Source organism: Halichoerus grypus, chromosome 14 (assembly GCF_964656455.1).
Source record: "Halichoerus grypus chromosome 14, mHalGry1.hap1.1, whole genome shotgun sequence".
Lineage (NCBI taxonomy): Eukaryota > Metazoa > Chordata > Mammalia > Carnivora > Phocidae > Halichoerus > Halichoerus grypus.
Genome location: NC_135725.1, coordinates 36162708 through 36176315, shown reverse-complemented (window position 1 = coordinate 36176315; position 13608 = coordinate 36162708). Strand labels below are relative to the sequence as shown.

At 39.3% G+C, this 13608-nt stretch overlaps 1 protein-coding gene across 42 annotated transcripts in view; it reads left to right on the top strand.

The window, feature by feature from the left end:
- Positions 1 to 13608, top strand: part of PTPRD (protein tyrosine phosphatase receptor type D) — a 2297676-nt gene that overhangs the window by 1264175 nt on the left and 1019893 nt on the right. The window lies entirely within an intron of this gene.

Below are 13608 nucleotides of genomic sequence, written 5' to 3'. Positions count from 1 at the left end.
GCATTTTTCAGATGTTAGCAGCCCACAAGTCCTCTTTGAATTGAAAAGAGAACATACTACAAACTTATCAGTGCTCTTTATTCTCCGGCTAACTTGTGTCATTCCAAGGTTGCTTGGTTTGCTCTCCTGACTCAGTAATATTTTTTATGTCAGTGTTACTAGATTTTAAATTTTGCCTCCCAGATTAATAATGCCTCCTATCTAATGAGTATCACCTGATCACCAGAAAGTAGGTTCACATAGTGTGCCCTTTGTAATAAGAACTAGAATACATAGAAAGCATAGTTATTGTTCTCTTTCCCAAACACTGCATTCTTTCCCTCCTTTCCTATCTAGCAAGCTCATTAAATGTTTATTAATCAATTTGATTGTTTCTAGTGCATATCCCAGCGCAGGCTACACTTAGAATTTTGGGTGCCAGTTTTTCTATGTTGGTTTACTTTTGTTTCCTCTCTTCGTGTTCTGTTTTCTACAAGATATCTTTAGAAATTTCAGTTTCCTCTGTAAGCTTGCAGAAGTGAAATGAGGTACAACTCAAATCTGTACATTTTGCTTCTTGTTAGCAGCCCTCCTAAGAAAAGCTTGGTGATGGGAGATACTGAGAGAACTGGCTGAGGGATGTCTGAAAATTGTCAACAAATGTCCATGTAATCCTATCACTCATGCCAAAGGTAATTGAGAATTGACTTTAGAGTACCAGTTGTCCTGTGAGCTTTACAGAAATGACTTGCAGTCTTAATTTTTTTTCCAAAGCACTGAAATTGAAAGATCATCAGAGTTCATTTTTGATGACAGCTGGACATTCAGAAAAAGAGGAACTTAAAAGATTTAAATTGGTGACCTCATCATCTGAAGGATATTTTCTTTTTGCTATTTTAATATGGCATTTATTGTTTTTTAAGATGATAATTTTTGCTCAGTTTAGATGATACTATAGTGTTTTATTTAAAGTTCCTTTTCAAATCTGTCATTTTCAATTCCACATTCAAAATAAAAGAGTAATAATCGGAGTGAAGCACAGTGCAGATACCTTTCTGGTCCCTCTCTGAGGCAAACGCACTGTAGATAATATAATATCACCAGAGATATTCATGGCCAGAGATATTCATGGCCAGTTTATATTAGAATTAAAATACAAGAATGAGACCATGACACTTTAGCAGTCAGAAGAAATGAGACTTTTGACACAAAAGAGGAAGCAAATAATTTGGGATTATGTTGTTTATTTGAATCCCAGGTAATTACACACAGGATTTGGAGAATCTTACTAAAGGTTCATACAATACAAAAGGATGCATCAAACTATTGAGAAAGTCAGTGTAAGGAGTCACAGTACAAAACTAAAGTCAGAAATAAAATTAGTATTCAGAAATTCATATCACTTACCTCTACACTTTTAAGAATTAAGCTGCCATTTACTTCTGAGTTTTCTCATTATCCAAAAAAAGATCAGAACATCTCAGACTTCAGTCTAAGATTTATTATTTCCATATGATAAAAATTAACTTCCTGTTCAGAAGCAGATCTTTCATGATATTAAGACCAAAAAAATGTGTTTGCTTAGTGTTCTCATAAGAATCCCTTATGGTGGACATTATCCATGGAAGCATCTTTACAATGATACCTAACAAGTTTCATATGGGCTAATTTCCATATTTCAATATAAGTATCTGTGTTGGAAAAGGGTATTTCCCCATTTATAATGATAGTTATGACAACTTTCATCAGAACATTTCTTCATACCTTATTGTACCATGGAGATTTGTAAAATATAAAACATTTGTCATCTTACCTGGCCAAACTTGGGGTGCTAACTCCCATCATTGTTCTGTAGAATCAAAGGTACCGGATAGCACCTGACAACACACGACTTTGGTTTTCTTCCCAGTGAATTTTTAGAAGAGCTCCTATAACAGTGGCAGCCTGAGAGCTCCTGTCTTGACTGTGAAGATGAATGTGGGTTTCCAACACAGGATTTCTAACTACTCTGCTTCTGGACCCCTTTTAATCTTTACCCTCTTATGCATTTGTATGGCTGAAAAGAGCTTTTTGAAAAATGAGTTGGAAGGACCAAGGTGACACCTACACATACCCTCTAGCCTAGACTTTAGGATATCCTTGTATTTGAATGTTGAATCCAGGCAGCACTGCCTTTTAATTTTCTGTGGTCATGAAATGTCTTCCTACCATATGTTGGCTCTAGGCTAAGTACTGCAGAAAGGATAATATATGAAGATGCAGATCTCATCCCCATAGGTGATGAAACATATTTACGAATAATTGTAGCAAAGGGAGCTATTTGATAGGTGCCACTTTAACGATATAAACAAATTGATCTAGAAATCAGGGAAAAGAAAGATCATTACCACTGGAGGTGATGCGTATAGTTTCCATGAAAGAAAAATAATTTGAACAGAGCCATGAAGCAATGATTATCAAACTTTAGTGTGAAAAAAAATCAATTATGGAAATGAAAAAAAAAAATCAAATTTCAAGGCTCACTCCACAGAAAGTCAAATATACTATGCTTTGCATGGGGTTCCAAAGTTATAAATATAAACAAATTAGTTGATGTTTTTGTGCTATTCTAACAGTAGTAGTGGTCTTGTTGGGAGGCAAGGAGACTTGTCTTAAAGTTTATTTTCAATGTTCCCTATATTAGACAGAGAAAATATCAGTTTATGGTCCATGTCCAGGATGGGGGATAAGAATGAGGTGGCTGATAGTCTGATAGTGCTTTGCCAAAGAATTGGTAGAATGGTAGATTTAAGCCAGCCCTTGACAATTATTGCTAATCTATATTAAGAAGCACCTTACCATTCTATATTGAGAATCTCTGAGGTTTTTAGCAGATGGCAGGGAGTTCAGTTTAAGGAGAGGGGTGATATAATCAAATCTGTGTCTAAGAACTTTTTTTTTCTTAAATGTATTTCCATCCCCACTGATGTGTTGTTTTTGCATAATGGAAACCGCTTCTCAAGGGTTCTCTATGATGTTTCTACCCCCTCTACCACTGTAACAGTGATTGGCTACAAAATACAGACAACAAATCTGATAATGAATATCTATTACCTCAGAAACCACTTCCTATCAAAATATGTTTAGCCTTCTGAATTGATTTCAATTTAAGGAAACCCAAATCTCCAATGATTATTGGAAAAAAGAAGCAGCACACAGGTTGTCATATTACAGAGAGCTTATCATAACAAGTGCACCTTAAATAGGGTAAGTGAGGATCTCTCAGAGCTAATACAAATCATGTGAATGTCCATTACACACAAACATTCAAGAGAGGCTATGAAACACACCAAATGACATAGGAAATTAAATTACATGAGAGATGTCATTTAATCTGGAATATGCTAGAATATTCACTTTCTGGCTTCTTATTTGGTAAAGCTCTTAACCACAAGTCCCAATACACGTGTGTCTCAAGAGAAAAAAACATATGCTTCTTCCACTTCAAATGTTGATGAGGGAGAGAGGTGATTTTCACCCACAGCATTTGTTCACCCACCCGGCATACTAATGCACTCTTTCAACGGCAAGTCCTTTATTCTTAACGCTACTGTTTTACTTAAGAGATAATGTCAAAGGAATTGAACGTTGTGACTGGATAATGGTCTCCTGCTGCAAGATAAATGCTTAGGCATTTATTGAAAATAAATGCTGGAGTGAAGCCAAGACATTTATTTTTAAAGTAGAAAACTATTTTCTAGTCACAAATTTAAGTGCCAGAGATATTATAGCTATCTTACCAAATGATTTTTTAAGTAAATTGAGATCACCCAAAGAGAGCAACAGAATACCTAATTTGTTCTCACCTATATAACAGGTAACATTGTGGTTTCTTTTCGACAGATATCAAATCAAATTCAAATATGCTGTTTGTTTGGTGGGGAACATTGAAAGACTGCATTAACAACATATTCAACCAACTCTCCAGCTTGATTGTACAGACAAGGTTTCTGCTTTTTTAAACAAAGTGGATTTGAATATGCATGCTGAAACAGAAGTATAAAATTTTGTGATGCATTATTGAATTTTTTTGCCACTTTTTAGGCAGCAATGGTTACTGATCTCCTTATGGTGTGTCTGAAAGGCACATAAGTGGTAACTGAGGGAGCTTTTAGCAGCAATGCTAAAGAGCTGTGATCTAAGGTAATGATGATTTTGATTCTTCTAGTCCTTGTGGAGTGCCTTCACAGAGTGAGAACTGTGTAAGTAAATTTCAACAAACACTACTCACACTTTCCCTCAGTGTTGAAATTCAAAAGAATACCATTGTAACCTACTAGTTATTCATGGAATTTAGGTGTGCCGTGAATCAAATTCTCACCCTCATCCCCATACCTGATGCTATACATTTAACTTATAGTTACATTTTTCTGGTGATATAAAATAACTCCAGAGATATTGCCTTTTTTTCCCTAGCCATTCTCTGTAATAGCTAAAGAAAAATGAAAATTTATGGCTGAAGCCGGCTTAATAGAAACACAACTTCTGTATCACCTGCGAACAGTATGGGCCACTAGGCAAATGATTTTACCCTGAGGGATAAAAAAGAAAACAAAAACATAATTTAATATAATGTTGAAATGAAGAGAAATTGTTATTCTTCATTTTGAAGATTGTGTTATAAGAACGTCATTTAGAATAATCACATTTGTGTGCGCATGTGTGTGTATACATACATAGATATATATATCTACATATATGTGAGAAAGAGAATAAATTTCTCTGAAGTATATAAAGTCTAATGTTTATGGAAAGATGCATAAATAATATATGCAACAAGAGTTCACTTGTGGGGGCGGAGCAAGATGGCGGAGGAGTAGGAGACCTGGATTTCGTCTCCTCTCAGGAATTCAGCTGGATAGGGATCAAATCATTCTGAACACCTACAAACTCAACAGGAGATCGAAGAAAAGAATAGCAACAACTCTCTGAACAGAAAAGCGACCACTTTCTGGAAGGTAGGATTTGTGGAGAAGTGAATCCGAGGCGATATTCGGGAGGATAGATGGCAGGGGAGGGGCCTCCGTCAGCCGCTTCTGGCAAGTGATAGAGCCACGGAGCACAAAATCGGAACTTTTAGAAGTCTGCTCCGCTGAGGGACGTCACTCTGGTGGCTAAGTGGGGGGTGGAACCCTCGTGGGACAGTGTGGTCTCAGGACCCTCAGGGTCACAGAAAGACCAGGGTGCCTGAGTGCGGCAGAGTTCCCAGGTATCGGAGCAGGGAAGCCAGCTGCAGAGACGGAGCCCAGGCGCGGGCTCTCAGCTTGGGGTTGCCATAAACCATGATCCGCGGAACAGTCGGGCCACTGCTCCTCCAGCAGGGACCCAACAAGCGGCAGATCCGGGGAGACTCACCTTCTTCCCCCGGGAACAGCGGCGCGGGAGCGCACCGCGGGGATCTGCTGGGTTTGGAGACTCCACACCGAGTGGGGTGCCAGAGATAGAAATGCTCAGTCACAGGCCGGGTGAGCACGGAGTGCGGCTAGAGACCGAAGAGATGGGAGTGACTGACTGCTTTTCTCTGGGGACGCACTGAAGAGCAGGACCCCGAGTTCTCAGCTCCTCCGGGGCGGAGACTGGGAGGCCGCCATTTTCACTCTCCGCCTCCAAAGCTGTACGGAAAGCTTGCAGGGAACAAAAGCTCCCGAGAGCAAACCCGAGCAGATTAATTAACCTGGACCGGGCAAGGGCGGGGCAATTCCGCCTCCGGCAAAGACATTTGGGAACCACGGCAACAGGCTGGGCTTGAAAAAAGCATGGAAGTTATTAGAGAAACCCTTTCTGGAGAAGTAAAAGAACTAAAATCTAACCAAGTAGAAATCAAAAAGGCTATTAATGAGGTGCAATCAAATATGGGGGCACTAACTGCTAGGATAAATGAGGCAGAAGAAAGAATCAGTGAGATAGAAGACCAAATGATGGAAAATAAAGAAGCTGAGAAAAAGAGAGATAAACAACTACTGGATCACGAGGGCAGAATTCGAGAGATAAACGATACCATAAGACGAAACAACATTAGAATAATTGGGATCACAGAAGAAGAAAGAGAGAGGGGCAGAAGGTATATTGGAGCAAATTATAGCAGAGAACATCCCTAATTTGGGGAAGGAAACAGGCATCAAAATCCAGGAAGCACAGAGAACCCCTCTCAAAATCAATAAAAATAGGTCAACACCCCGAAATCTAATAGTAAAACTTACGAGTCTCAGAGACAAAGAGAAAATCCTGAAAGCAGCTTGGGAGAAGAGATATGTAACCTACAATGGTAGAAACATTAGATTGGCAACAGACTTATCCACAGAGACCTGGCAGGCCAGAAAGGACTGGCAGGACATATTCAGAGCACTAAATGAGAAAAATATGCAGCCAAGAATACTATATCCAGCTAGGCTGTCATTGAAAATTGAAGGAGAGATAAAAAGCTTCCAGGACAAACAAAAACTAAAGGAATTTGCAAACACGAAACCAGCCCTACAACAAATATTGAAAGGGGTCCTCTAAGCAAAGAGAGAGCCTAAAAGCAACATAGACCAGAAAGGAACACAAACAATATACAGTAACAGTCATTTTACAGGCAATACAATGGCACTAAATTCCTATCTTTCAATAGTTACCCTGAATGTAAATGGGCTAAATGCCCCAATCAAAAGACACAGGGTATCAGATTGTATTAAAAAACAAGACCCATTGATATGCTGTCTGCAAGAGACTCATTTTAGACCCAAAGACACCCCCAGATTGAAAGTGAGGGGGTGGAAAACCATTTACCATGCTAATGGACACCAAAAGAAAGCTGGGGTGGCAATCCTTATATCAGACAAATTGGATTTTGAACCAAAGACTGTAATAAGAGATGAGGAAGGACACTATATCCTACTTAAAGGGTCTATCCAACAAGAAGATCTAACAATTGTAAATATCTATGCCCCTAACATGGGAGCAACCAATTATATAAGCCAATTAATAACAAAAGCAAAGAAACACATTGACAACAATATAATAATAGTGGGGGACTTTAACACCCCCCTCACTGACATGGACAGATCGTCTAAGCAAAAGATCAACAAGGAAATAAAGACTTTAAATGACACACTGGACCAAATGGACTTCACAGACATATTCAGAACATTCCATCCCAAAGCAACAGAATACACATTCTTCTCTAGTGCCCATGGAACATTCTCCAGAATAGATCACATCCTAGGTCATAAATCAGGTCTCAACCAGTACCAAAAGATTGGGATCATTCCCTGCATATCTTCAGACCACAATGCTTTGAAACTAGAACTCAATCACAAGAGGAAAGTCGGAAAGAACTCAAATACATGGAGGCTAAAGAGCATCCTACTGAAGAATGAATGGGTCAACCAGGAAATTAAAGAAGAATTAAAAAAATTCATGGAAATAGATGAAAATGAAAACACAACTATTCAAAATCTTTGGGATACAGCAAAGGCAGTCCTAAGAGGAAAGTATATAGGAATACAAGCCTTTCTCAAGAAACAAGAAAGGTCTCAAGTACACAACCTAACCCTACACCTAAAAGAGCTGGAGAAAAAACAGCAAATAAAGCGTAAACCCAGCAGGAGAAGAGAAATAATAAAGATCAGAGCAGAAATCAATGAAATAGAAACCAAAAGAACACTAGAACAGATCAACGAAACTAGGAGCTGGTTCTTTGAAAGAATTAACAAGATTGATAAACCCCTGGCCAGATTATCAAAAAGAAAAGAGAAATGACCCAAATCAACAAAATCATGAATGAAAGAGGAGAGATCACAACCAACACCAAAGAAATACAAACAATTATAAGAACATATTATGAGCAACTCTATGCCAGCAAATTAGATAACCTGGAAGAAATGGATGCATTCCTAGAGATGTATCAACTACCAAAACTGAACCAGGAAAAAATAGAAAACCTGAACAGACCTATAAGCACTAAGGAAATTGAAGCAGTCATCAAAAATCTCCCAAAACACTGCAAGGTTGGTTCAACATCCGCAAATCAATCAACGTGATACAGTACATTAACAAAAGAAAGAAAAAGAATCATATGATCCTCTCAATAGATGTAGAAAAAGCATTTGACAAAGTACAGCATCCTTTCTTGATCAAAACTCTTCAGAGTATAGGGATAGAGGGTACATACCTCAATATCATAAAAGCCATCTATGAAAAACCTACAGTGAATATCATTCTCAATGGGGAAAAACTGAGCGCTTTCCCCCTAAGGTCAGGAACGTGGCAGGGATGTCCACATTCACCACTGCTATTCAACATAGTATTGGAAGTCCTAGCCACAGCAATCAGACAACAAAAAGAAATCAAAGGCATCCAAATTGGCAAAGAAACTCAAACTCTCACTCTTTGCAGATGATATGATACTTTATGTGGAAAATCCCAAAGACTCCACCCCAAAACTGCTAGAACTCATACAGGAATTCAGTCAAGTGGCAGGATATAAAATCAATGCACAGAAGTCAGTGGCATTCCTATACAGCAACAACAAGTCAGAAGAAAGAGAAATTAAGGAGTCGATCCCATTTACAATTGCACCCAAAACCATAAGATACCTAGGAACAAATCTAAACAAAGAGGCAAAGGATCTGTACTCAGAAAACTCTAAAATACTCATGAAAGAAATTGAGGAAGACACAAAGAAATGGAAAAACGTTCCATGCTCATGGATTGGAAGAACAAATATTGTGAAGATGTCAATGCTACCTAGAGCAATCTACACATTCAATGCAATCCCCATCAAAATACCATCCACTTTCTTCAAAGAAATGGAACAAATAATCCTAAAATTTGTATGGAACCAGAAAAGACCCCGCATAGCCAGAAGAATGTTGAAAAAGAAAAGCAAAGCTGGCGGCATCACAATTCCAGACTTCCAGCTCTACTACAAAGCTGTCATCATCAAGGCAGTATGGTACTGGCACAAAAACAGACACATAGATCAATGGAACAGAATAGAGAGCCCAGAAATGGACCCTCAACTATATGGTCAACTAATCTTTGACAAAGAAGGAAAGAATGTCCAATGGAAAAAAGACAGTCTCTTCAACAAATGGTGTTGGGAAAATTGGACAGCCACATGCAGAAGAATGAAACTGGACCATTTCCTTACACCACACACAAAAATAGACTCCAAATGGTTGAAAGACCTCAATGTGAGACAGGAGTCCATCAAAATCCTAAAGGAGAACACAGGCAGCAACCTCTTCGACCTCAGCCGCAGCAACTTCTTCTAGAAACATCGCCAAAGGCAAGGGAAGCAAGGGCAAAAATGAACTATTGGGACTTCATCAAGATAAAAAGCTTTTGCAAAGCAAAGGAAACAGTCAACAAAACCAAAAGACAGCCGACAGAATGGGAGAAGATATTTGCAAATGACATATCAAATAAAGGGCTAGTATCCAAAATCTATAAAGAACTCATCAAACTCAACACCAAAAGAACAAAGAATCCAATCAAGAAATGGGCAGAAGACATGAACAGACATTTTTCCAAAGAAGACATCCAAATGGCCAACAGACACATGAAAAAGTGTTCAATATCGCTCGGCATCAGGGAAATCCAAATCAAAACCTCAATGAGATACCACCTCACACCAGTCAGAATGGCTAAAATTAACAAGTCAGGAAATGACAGATGTTGGCGGGGGTGCGAAGAAAGGGGAACCCTCCTACACTGTTGGTGGGAATGCAAGTTGGTGCAGCCACTCTGGAAAACAGTATGGAGGTTCCTCAAAAAGTTGAAAATAGAGCTACCATATGATACAGCAATTGCACTACTGGGTATTTACCCCAAAGATACAAAAGTAGGGACCCGAAAGGCTACGTGCACCCCGATGTTTATAGCAGCAATGTCCACAATAGCCAAACTGTGGAAAGAGCCAAGATGTCCATCAACAGATGAATGGATAAAGAAGATGTGGTATATATATATATATATACGATGGAATATTATGCAGCCATCAAAAGGAATAAGATCTTGCCATTTGCAACGACGTGGATGGAACTGGAGGGTATTATGCTGAGCGAAATAAGTCAAACAGAGAAAGACATGTATCATATGACCTCACTGATATGAGGAATTCTTAATCTCAGGAAACAAACTGAGCGTTGCTGGAGTGGGTGGTGGGGTGGGAGGGATGGGGTGACTGGGTAATGGACACTGGGGAGGGTATGTGTTCTGGTAAGCGCTGTGAATTGTGCAAGACTGTTGAATCCCAGATCTGTACCTCTGAAACAAATAATGCAATATATGTTAAGAAAGAAAAAAAGAAGAAGAAGAATGTAGCAGGAGGGGAAGAATGAAGGGGGGGAAATCGGAGGGGGAGAAGAACCATGAGAGACAATGGACTCTGAAAAACAAACTGAGGGTTCTAGAGGGGAGGGGGTTGGGAGGATGGGTTAGCCTGGTGATGGGTATTGAGGAGGGCACGTTCTGCATGGAGCACTGGGTGTTATGCACAAACAATGAATCATGGAACACTATATCTAAAACTAATGATGTAATGTATGGGGATTAGCATAACAATAAAAAAATTTAAAAAATAAATAAATAAATAAAACAAAACAAACAAACAAACAAAAATCTCCCAAAACACAAAAGCCCAGGGCCAGATGGCTTCCCAGGGGAATTCTACCAAACATTTCAAGAAGAATTAATACCTATTCTTCTGAAACTGTTCCAAAAAATAGAAATGGAAGGAAAACTTCCAAACTCATTTTATGAGGCCAGCATTACCTTGATCCCAAAACCAGACAAAGACCCCATCAAAAAGGAGAATTCCAGACCAATATCCCTGATGAACATGGATGCAAAAATTCTCACCAAAATATTAGCCAATAGGATCCAACAGTACATTAAAAGGATTATTCACCACGACCAAGTGGGATTTATCCCTGGGCTGCAAGGTTGGTTCAACATCCGCAAATCAATCAACGTGATACAATACATTAACAAAAGAAAGAACAAGAATCATATGATCCTCTCAACAGATGCAGAAAAAGCATTTGACCAAGTACAGCATCCTTTCTTGATCAAAACTCTTCAGAGTATAGGGATAGAGGGTACGTACCTCAATATCATAAAAGCCATCTATGAAAAACCTACAGCGAATATCATTCTCAATGGGGAAAAACTGAGAGCTTTCCCCCTAAGGTCAGGAATGCGGCAGGGATGTCCACTATACTCACTGCTATTCAACATAGTATTGGAAGTCCTAGCCACAGCAATCAGACAACAAAAAGAAATAAAAGGCATCCAAATCGGCAAAGAAGTCAAACTCTCACTCTTTGCAGATGATATGATACTTTATGTGGAAAACCCAAAAGACTCCACCCCAAAACTGCTGAACTCATACAGGAATTCAGTGGCAGGATATAAAATCAATGCACAGAAATCAGTGGCATTCCTATACACCAACAACAAGACAGAAGAAAGAGAAATTAAGGAGTCGATCCCATTTACAATTGCACCCAAAACCATAAGATACCTAGGAATAAATCTAACCAAAGAGGCAAAGAATCTGTACTCAGAAAACTCTAAAATACTCATGAAAGAAATTGAGGAAGACACAAAGAAATGGAAAAACATTCCATGCTCATGGATTGGAAGAACAAATATTGTGAAGATGTCAATGCTACCTAGAGCAATCTACACATTCAATGCAATCCCCATCAAAATACCATCCACTTTCTTCAAAGAAATGGAACAAATAATCCTAAAATTTGTATGGAACCAGAAAAGACCCCGCATAGCCAGAGGAATGTTGAAAAAGAAAAGCAAATCTGGCGGCATCACAATTCCAGACTTCCAGCTCTACTACAAAGCTGTCATCATCAAGGCAGTATGGTACTGGCACAAAAACAGACACATAGATCAATGGAACAGAATAGAGAGCCCAGAAATGGACCCTCAACTATATGGTCAACTAATCTTTGACAAAGCAGGAAAGAATGTCCAATGGAAAAAAGACAGTCTCTTCAACAAATGGTGTTGGGAAAATTGGACAGCCACATGTAGAAGAATGAAACTGGACCATTTCCTTACACCACACACAAAAATAGACTCCAAATGGTTGAAAGACCTCAATGTGAGACAGGAGTCCATCAAAATCCTAAAGGAGATCACAGGCAGCAACCTCTTCGACCTCAGCCGCAGCAACTTCTTCTAGAAACATCGCCAAAGGCAAGGGAAGCAAGGGCAAAAATGAACTATTGGGACTTCATCAAGATAAAAAGCTTTTGCAAAGCAAAGGAAACAGTCAACAAAACCAAAAGACAACTGACAGAATGGGAGAAGATATTTGCAAATGACATATCAGATAAAGGGCTAGTATCCAAAATCTATAAAGAACTCATCGAACTCAACACCGAAAGAACAAAGAATCCAATCAAGAAATGGGCAGAAGACATGAACAGACATTTTTCCAAAGAAGACATCCAAATGGCCAACAGACACATGAAAAAAGTGTTCAATATCGCTCGGCATCGGGGAAATCCGAATCAAAACCTCAATGAGATACCACCTCACACCAGTCAGAATGGCTAAAATTAACAAGTCAGGAAATGACAGATGTTGGCGGGGATGCGGAGAAAGGGGAACCCTCCTACACTGTTGGTGGGAATGCAAGCTGGTGCAGCCACTCTGGAAAACAGTATGGACCTTCCTCAAAAAGTTGAAAATAGAGCTACCATATGATCCAGCAATTGCACTACTGGGTATTTAGATACAAAAGTAGGGATCCGAAAGGCTACGTGCACCCCGATGTTTATAGCAGCAATGTCCACAATAGCCAAACTGTGGAAAGAGCCAAGATGTCCATTGACAGATGAATGGATAAAGAAGATGTGGTATATATATATACAATGGAATATTGTGCAGCCATCCAAAGGAATGAGATCTTGCCATTTGCAACGACGTGGATGGAACTGGAGGGTATTATGCTGAGCGAAATAAGTCAAACAGAGAAAGACATGTATCATATGACCTCACTGATATGAGGAATTCTTAATCTCAGGAAACAAACTGAGCGTTGCTGGAGTGGGGGGTGGGGTGGGAGGGATGGGGTGACTGGGTGATGGACACTAGGGAGGGTATGTGCTCTGGTAAGCGCTGTGAACTGTGCAAGGCTGTTGAATCTCAGATCTGTACCTCTGAAACAAATAATGCAATATATGTTAAGAAAGAAAAAAAGAAGAAGAATGTAGCAGGAGGGGAAGAATGAAGGGGGGGGAATCAGAGGGGGAGAAGAACCATGAGGGATGATGGACTCTGAAAAACAAACTGAGGGTTCTAGAGGGGAGGGGGGTGGGAGGATGGGTTATCCTGGTGATGGGTATTGGGGAGGGCACGTTCTGCATGGAGCACTGGGTGTTATGCACAAACAATGAATCATGAACACTATATCTAAAACTAATGATGTAATGTATGGGGATTAACATAACAATAAAAAAATTTAAAAAAAAAGAGTTCACTTGTAAAATAAAACCATAACCATATTTGTATGCTTTCATGAAGGGAGCTTAATGTTAAGATTAAAGGATTACAGTACATTTAATAACAAACTGAGGG